The sequence below is a fragment of the Oreochromis aureus genome, linkage group 7, assembly GCF_013358895.1.
Source record: "Oreochromis aureus strain Israel breed Guangdong linkage group 7, ZZ_aureus, whole genome shotgun sequence".
Classification (NCBI taxonomy): Eukaryota; Metazoa; Chordata; class Actinopteri; order Cichliformes; family Cichlidae; genus Oreochromis; species Oreochromis aureus.
The window spans coordinates 31,864,795-31,872,857 of record NC_052948.1 but is presented as its reverse complement, the minus strand read 5'-3'; the positions used below and the strand labels follow the sequence as shown (position 1 = coordinate 31,872,857).

The following is an 8,063-nucleotide window of genomic DNA, read 5'->3' as shown; positions in this document are numbered from 1 at the left end:
ATGGTAGGAAATCGTTCGCGATGTCCTATCGGGCGCTTCTTCGGCGCTGGTAATTGGCGTCTGTCCTGTGTCAGTGACGTAAAAGACGGATTTAATGCGACTTGACCGTTCACACAGCAGTCGCTTTCTAAAACATCGGATACGTATCGGATTCAGGACCACATACGAAAGTGACCCAGATCGGATTTGAAAATATCGGATTTGTGTCGTTCACACTGTCATACCAAGATCGGATACGGGTCGCATAGGGGCGAAAAAATCGGATTTGATGCGCTTTCGCCTGCAGTGTGAACGTAGCCTAAGTACTGCGCTTTAGAAGGACAGGAAGATGTAATAGTGAGGTTTGTATTGTGCTTGTGGTCTCAGTTTCATAAAAACACCTGTTAACTGATTATTAGCTAAAGTTCAACTAAGTTCATGTCAATTTAAAATGAATGAATTTATTTACTAATGATGATGACAACATAATGTTTAATTCGCTTGTTAGCCGACTGCTGATTAAAGCTATTTTCGGCTGCTCCCTTAATCGCAGCGGGTCGCTACAAATCACTGACAAAATGAAAACAGAGTTATTATTGCTTCCCTTTGGGCGGCTGTGGGATCTCATATTCATGCTCCTGCTGTATTGTAGAGATCCCATTAAACAGCTTCTGCATCTGACTTTAGGTTAAGGATTTGTCTTCTGTTCATTAAATCCCAAGAACCACATTATATCCAGCACACAAGAGTTAAAATGAACTCCATCATTAAAATGTTGCTTATCTCTGTATATTATATTGTGTAATAATTTCAGTAGCAGACACTATATATCAGCCTTTGACAGTTTCCTTTGAAATACAGTGATTAATGTTTCTTTCTTCACCTGCCAGTCCTTTCAGTGTTAATCCTGGCTGGTGTACATGATGATGGCTGACAGGCTTTATTCTGCTGTATGAAAAAGTCTTTACTTAATTCACAGACTGGAGTAAGGGGACAGAAGTAATAAGAAAGATGAATAACTACAAGCAGAGAGATCATTTTATTTGTGAAAAGAGGAAGCAACAAGGTGGAGATGAGTTAAAAGAGGAAGAGCATTGGACAGAGGATGGAGAGCAGGACAGAGAGAGACGATAAAACAGAGATGTGGAGCAGAGGGGAGGAGTTAAAGAGGAAATAAAGGTGAACTGGAAACAGAGGACGGTGACAGAGCACAAAGAGGCAAAGAAAGAAAACAAGAAAACAAAAAAGGAAACAAGAGAAAAGAGCCAGCAGTAAGTAAACAGACTTTCAGAGTTTATTGAACCCACATCTGAGTTTTTGTGGACTATTTGCGTCTGCTGCTGTGTAATTGCTGTTGTCAGGTGATGAATGCAGCTCGAATTCATGACAAACAGAAGCTGAAGTCATTCTGGGAGCAGAGGATTGTTCAGCACAGCGAGCAGACGAATGATGAGGAGAACCGTATGAGGAACAGCGCTTTGGCACGGTCAGCAAATACAAAAACATAACAAGTTCTGGAAAGTTCATGTTACAAGTGTGTAATTTCATAGTGCAAACCTTGATTAACATTCCAGATGATTTCAGGCTGGAAAATATTTGCTTTCTAAAGCCTGTCTGTGATGTGCTGGATAGCAGCAGAAGGATGACCTTTCGGAGTGCAGTATCCCTGATTTGCATGCATCCCAGGAAAACCAAGATGGATGAAGTCAGCTTGGTTTCTGCCCAATAGAAACAATGTGTGCTGTAAAAGCGCTTTTTTAACCAAGCATTCTTTGCTCCTCAAACATTCTTCCTCCAACCCAAACAGTCATTGTATTTCAGTGCCTAACACTGACAATACTGCTTATCTATTTGTTTCAATTTTATTAATACAGCAACCCACAACAATATGCTGCAGTGAGACAATGTATATAAAATATGGAAGTAACCTCTTTGGTACCATCTCCTGGCTTTTGGTCTCATCAGGTGGGGACCTCCAGTGTGCACTAAGGTAGTTTGGAGCCACATGTTAAGCAGTTGGGTTGAGAATCAGCATCTCTGAAATCATTGAGTTTAATTATCTTGGGTTCTTGTTCATGAGTGAGGGGAGACTGGTACTCCTACTGAGCTGATGTGAAACTAAAGCTGTCAATTTACTGGTCGCGCTACCTTCCTGACCTCACCCATGACCATGAGCTTCAGGCAGTGACTGAAAGAATGAGGTTATGAACACGAGCAGTGGAAATGAACTTCCTCAGAAGTGTGACCGAACACTTCAGTAAAGATAGGATGAGGGGCTTGGTCATTTCGGAGCGACTCAGAGTAAAGCACTTCTCGTCCACATCGAAAGGAGCCAGTTGTGGTGGTTTAGGCATCAAACACCTGATTGTCTCTGCTTATCATGGCGCCCCAATGAATGATGATGAATGGATGCTATTCTTGTTCATCTTCACTAAAAATAATAGTTTATTAAAGTAATTATTAATATCAGAGTACAAAAACGAGCAGCAACTCATCAGCTACCGTCCACCTGCACAAATATCCATAACAGACATAAACGGAAATAAACCAGGGACAGATCTTGGAAACCTAAAAGGAAAGAAAGGTGCTGGGGCTAACACTGCTAACTTCAGGGCCCATTTAACTTATATAGCCAGTTGTGTTGCACGGAAAAAGTGACATTGCCACAGCTCTGTGCCATGTCTACTAGTGCTGAGGGTGCAAGTACTTAATGCAGTATTCTTCTGAACAATAGGTGGTGATGGAAATTATATAACAGAAGAACTGTACGACCAAACTGCATGTTAGAGACTTGAAACTGTATTTGTGTAGCTCGTGACTAAAAGGCAGTCTAACCCAAACCCTACACCTCTGTGTTTCGCAATGAAACTCGCTTATTTCTAAACACCCTGGACTACCACCAGCTGACACACAGTTCATTATATCAGTTAAATTCCAACAGATGCAAACACTTCACCAGTTGAAATGTGACATATTGTGTCGCCAGTCAAAGCTTGTTAGCATAGCTTCCACATTCCAACTGAACATCAGCTTGACAGCATGATGGGTGCTTCCATATGCTGAGATGTTATGTAATCAAATCTATATGAGCTTGGTGAAGAGCTTTGAGTCAGTGTTTGATGATGAGCAGCAGGGTCCGTGAGAGGCACAGAGAAAAGAAAAGGTCATCAAAAATAAACTTGATAACTGCCCTTTGTTCCGTCTCACTGCGTCATGACTTGATTAGTTCAGAAAATGGCTCTGTTATGTTTCCAGCTCTTCTGTCTGTCATCACGGCATACCCTGAGAATGTTGATTAGAGCCAGTTCGGCTATACGTTTGAATCCTGCAGATCAGCGTGAATATTTGAGGACAGACAATCAGAGCGCAGCAGATTAACCAACGCAAGATGGCGCGTGCTGACAGACGAGCACAGACACAACAATATTAATCCCACAGCTAACATAGCCTAGTTCTCTTTCGCTCAAGCGCACACACACAGACTCACACACACACTTCCTCTCTTTCTGTAACACAATTATCTGTGACAGCAATGACCGAAGATCAAGTTTCACTGGATGTCTGCACGATTACTTTAAGCCTAGGAGTTATGGTGTCAGGGCAAATACTGGACTCTGATGCTCATCTCTGCTTCCAAACATAGAACACATCCTAAAAAAGCCACAAATGACTTTTTCTTCTTTCACACATTTTAAATCTGTGCTTTACACCAACAAATGGACCGCAGTGCTGCTGCTGGGGAGCAGCTCTTTCTGTGATTTGTGAGTTTAAAAAAATGTGCAATAAATTTTTGATTAAAATGTGAAAATCTCTCAGGTTATGAAACATTTATATAGTGTAAAGTAGTTCCTAACTGCACAGTGATATATAGCTTTATGTAAACTAAAGATCTAAAGAACAGCCCTGCTGCAGAGGTACAGGATGGATAATCTTTCCTGTGTAGAATTTCAATACCTTCCTTATTTCAGGCAAAAGTAAAGTTTCATCAGCACATAGTCAGTCAGTGAATCACCTTGTCTAGGCTAAAATATCATCACTAGTTACATGGATTGCTGTGAAACCTACAGATAGGGATGCTTCTGCTCTAATGATCTTCTGATCATTAATCTAGAACCACAACAAAGTTAAAAATCTGTGAAATGTATTGATAACTATTGGATAGACACATTACCAGCTTGGTTATTCCCATAATGTGTACCATAGCAGCTTCATGTTTGATTGCCTTTGTGCATATAGCAGCCTCCTGACCTGGAAAAACTGAAAGCAGTTCTTTCAATTGCCACTTAAATGTGGTTCTGGGAACAATTCCGTATCAATGGTTGGATGTAGCTACTAGAGCTATGATATTTTGGCTGAGTGATCTATTGGCTAATATTAGCTATTTGGCAGTATATCTGCATTGGCATTTATAGCAGCCAATAAATGAAAATTTAAAAAGTATTGTGTTGTATTGTATTGTATAAGGTAAAGATCCTACAATGATACAGAGAAAACTACAACAATCAAAAAGTTCCCTATGTGCAAGTGCTTTGGCAACAGTGACAAGGAAAAACTACCTTTTAACAGGAAGTAACCTCCAGCAGAACCAGGCTCAGGGAGGTACAGCCATCTGCCGTGACCGGATGGAGGTGAGGCGAGAAAGACAGAACAAAGACACGCAGTGGAAGAGAGCCAGAGATTAATAATAACTAATAATTAAATAGAGTGTCTGTTGATGTGACATAGTTCATTGACCAGAGGGCGCTCTGCAACCAGATGATCTGAGTGGAGCTGAGCATAGTGTAAACAAGTAATCCATGATTTTTTGTGACAATAAAACATTATTATTAAATTGCATTGTCATTATATGTTGTTAAGGACCTGTAACTACACATAAAATGTTAGAGAAATGTTCATACTTTGTGTGTCAGAAAGAAAAGAATTATTGAGCTACATATTGAATATTATATATCACCAAATATCAATATTGGTCTTAAAAATCCTATATTATTGTGTTCTATGTTACCCATTGTTTGGAGGCCTGTTGGTGCAGCTTTATTAATTTGACCATGACAATTTTAGTTTTGGAGCATATTTGGACAAATGAGTGAAGCACATCCATAAAGTGAAGGATTGTAGGAATGTTTGTATGTCTCTTCCTGTTAACCCTGTGGTGGAGTGGTTACCTGTCAAAGGTAAACTGTGCGTCTTGCCCTGTGGCAGGCAAATAAAAAATCAGAAAGGCGACTGACTCACTTTGGAGATAGCCTCAAATGGCCATGTGAGGAACTGCAGCTGTTTTAAATACACTCCCATCTTCAAATGTCCAACTTTACAATAGAAAGTGACGTATCTGTACAATCTGATACAACAAATGGATGTTTTATCAGCCCCCCCCACACACACACACACAAAACCCAAACCTGTCACAGCAGTTCTGCACAGTGGCCACGACCATCTTTTAAAAATACATACTATTTTTACTCAAAAATAAGCCTAAGCTCAAAAGCCATACTCTCACTGCTGCACATTGTGTAGCTCACACACCTGCCACTGCTGACTCCCCTGGGGTACTTGTTGCTGCCTTCTCCCTGCTGAGTTGAGCTCAATGCTTCATTGTATGGAGTGACACGGTAAGAGCCTCAATGTCACGCATTAATGCGGAGCATACAAGATTAGTTTTAACAACATAATTGCATCGTTCACCTGAACTGTGACATTGCTAAATCTTGTGTCATAGTATTAAAAACCACCGTGAAGGGTTTCTGATGAAACCCACACTCATGTCTCATTTTTAAATAGGTATTTTCATCGTAATCACCGGATAATTCTTTACCTCCTCCTTGTTTTTCTCTCTCCTGTCATTGCTGTGAATGCTGCCTTCAGACTGAGGGAGCAGTGGGTCATCAGGTTGGAGCAGAGGAATCAACACCTGCAGAGTTTCTTCGAGGAGAGAATGAGGCGAGTGCAGAAATCCCAGCAAATCCTCGGAAAGACTGATTCACCCTGAAACCAGAAGATAAGCCAGAAGGTGGTTAAAGAAAGAACTCCTCCACCATCAGGCTGAAGACCAACAGCTGCTGTCCAGATATTGTTTATGGTGCTAAAGGTTAGACCTTTACACATGTATTGTCATTTATTTTTATGAAACAGAGGAACTAAAACAAACAAAAAACAAAACGATATTCAGTATAAATTAAATCCACTAAAACTCCATGAACACTGTTATACTTTATTGCTGCCTGGTGCCACTGCTTAGTCAGTGTCATGTAAATATGTTGATGCTACAATGTGTTCTTAAGTAAGTAAATGTGATGTCTATATTTGCAGTAATAAAATCAAAAGATTAAAAATGCTTCATGTGTTGGCTGTTATTGATGCCCTGCATTGTTGAGAATGAACAGTTTTGGGAATTAAAGCATGGCAGTGGGTATTAAGAATAACACAGTGCAGCTTCATCACAGAGTAAACTGGAATTTAACCACAGAGCTGAAGCAATGCACAGGGACATGGACATTAACCGGGGAGAGAGGCAGGTTTTTAGTGCTAGCAGTGCTAATGCTGGCCACAAGTGTCAGCTATGGAAGAATGCTAATCCTAAATGCGCAGGTAATATTACAGGTAATCCAGTATTTGACCTCCATTAGACTGTGACCAGTGTTTACTGTGTTCTGTCTTTTAGGTTAATGATTAGTTACTTATTTTGTTTTATTTAGGTAGCTAGAGAAATATACACGTTTGCTTTAAACTCTGTTTTTCTAGTCTGGATAATTTCTAGTGCCAAAGTGAAAAATGTCTTTTCACTTTGGCACTAGTCTTTTTTCTTTTTTAATTTTTGAGCAATAGCAACTATCCTGTCTCAGAGTGATGCTGGAAAACAGATTCATGCATTTGTTACTTCAGGGCTGGCCTATTATAATTAATTATTATCAGGCTGTTCTCATAGCTCCCTTTGAAGCCTTCAATTAATCCAACGCACTGCAGTGAGAGTACTGACAGGGAGTAGAAATGGAGACCCTATCCCTCCCATATTAGACTTTGCTCAATTAGCTCATTGTTAATCCAGAATTGTACTAGTATAAGTACACAGCCTTGAATAATAAGACCTGTAATATTTCAAAGACCTCAAAGTATGATGTTATCCCATTAGAGCACTTCACTGTCAGACTGCAGGCTTACTTTTGGTTCCTAGAGTTTCTGAAAGTAGAATGGGAGGCAGAGCCTTCAGCTATCACCCGTCAAGACACAGATGCTCTGTAGATTAAGATTAGGCTCTAAACTTCCCTTTTGAATCCACTTACAGTATCAGAAGGTGCTGAATCATCCATTAACTATGCTGCTGATTCCCATGATGCACTGAGCACTTAACCTCCACTCCCCTCTTTTCACTCCCATATGTTTATATGCCATTAACATTAACATGCATTAACATTTTCCCCCTCTCTCCCTTACTCTACCCCCCCCCCCCGAGTGTTGCAGTAGATGGTTGCCCCTCCCAAAACCTGGTGCTGTTGGAGGCTCTGTATGGCATCAGTAAACAGGGTTATCATTAGCACAGACATCTCAGGCATACGGCTCTGTTTGTGAGCTCAGAAGCCCCACCCACACAGTCTTTAATCCCTCTGTTTGGGATCATAGAGTGCAGTCTTGAAGCTCCGCTTAAATTAATTGTGCTTTTCCATATTTTCTATCATTAAAAACCTCTCAGACTCCAAACTGCTTTAAACACCTGGTTTCAGACATTTTATCAACTCCTTGCTCTCTCTGATGTCAGTAAGAAGGGATATCCCCTATATGGTCACCTGAGGCATATGGCTCTTGCTGTGAGTATAGAAAAAGCCAGGTGAACCAAAGCCCTGTCTAAGATAAAAACATTAAAACTTATTTTTCCCCAGTGTGCACTTTGTTTTATATTTGCATATTTATTGTGACTCTAAGCACTGCACAAGGTCTTGTGTACTCAGATCCAGTATATGTCTAAAAAATATTTTAATCTTTTTATCTTGAAGTTTATTTTGAACAGTGAATTGAGCAAAATTAAAGTCCTAGAATAAATATATGAAGCTAGGATAGAATAACCATAACAGGTCATTTAATGCATTTGA

At 40.2% G+C, this 8,063-nt stretch overlaps 1 long non-coding RNA gene across 2 annotated transcripts; it reads left to right on the top strand.

The window, feature by feature from the left end:
- The first annotated feature begins 265 nt into the window (after positions 1–265).
- On the top strand, positions 266–6,154 carry LOC120440856. 2 transcript variants are annotated; one of them, XR_005613575.1, is made up of 4 exons: positions 266–341; positions 959–1,250; positions 1,341–1,465; positions 5,845–6,154. It is a non-coding gene; the product is annotated as an uncharacterized LOC120440856 (long non-coding RNA). The 2 variants fall into 2 exon arrangements; XR_005613576.1 differs by lacking the exon at positions 5,845–6,154 and adding an exon at positions 4,546–4,582.
- Positions 6,155–8,063: the final 1,909 nt, after the last annotated feature.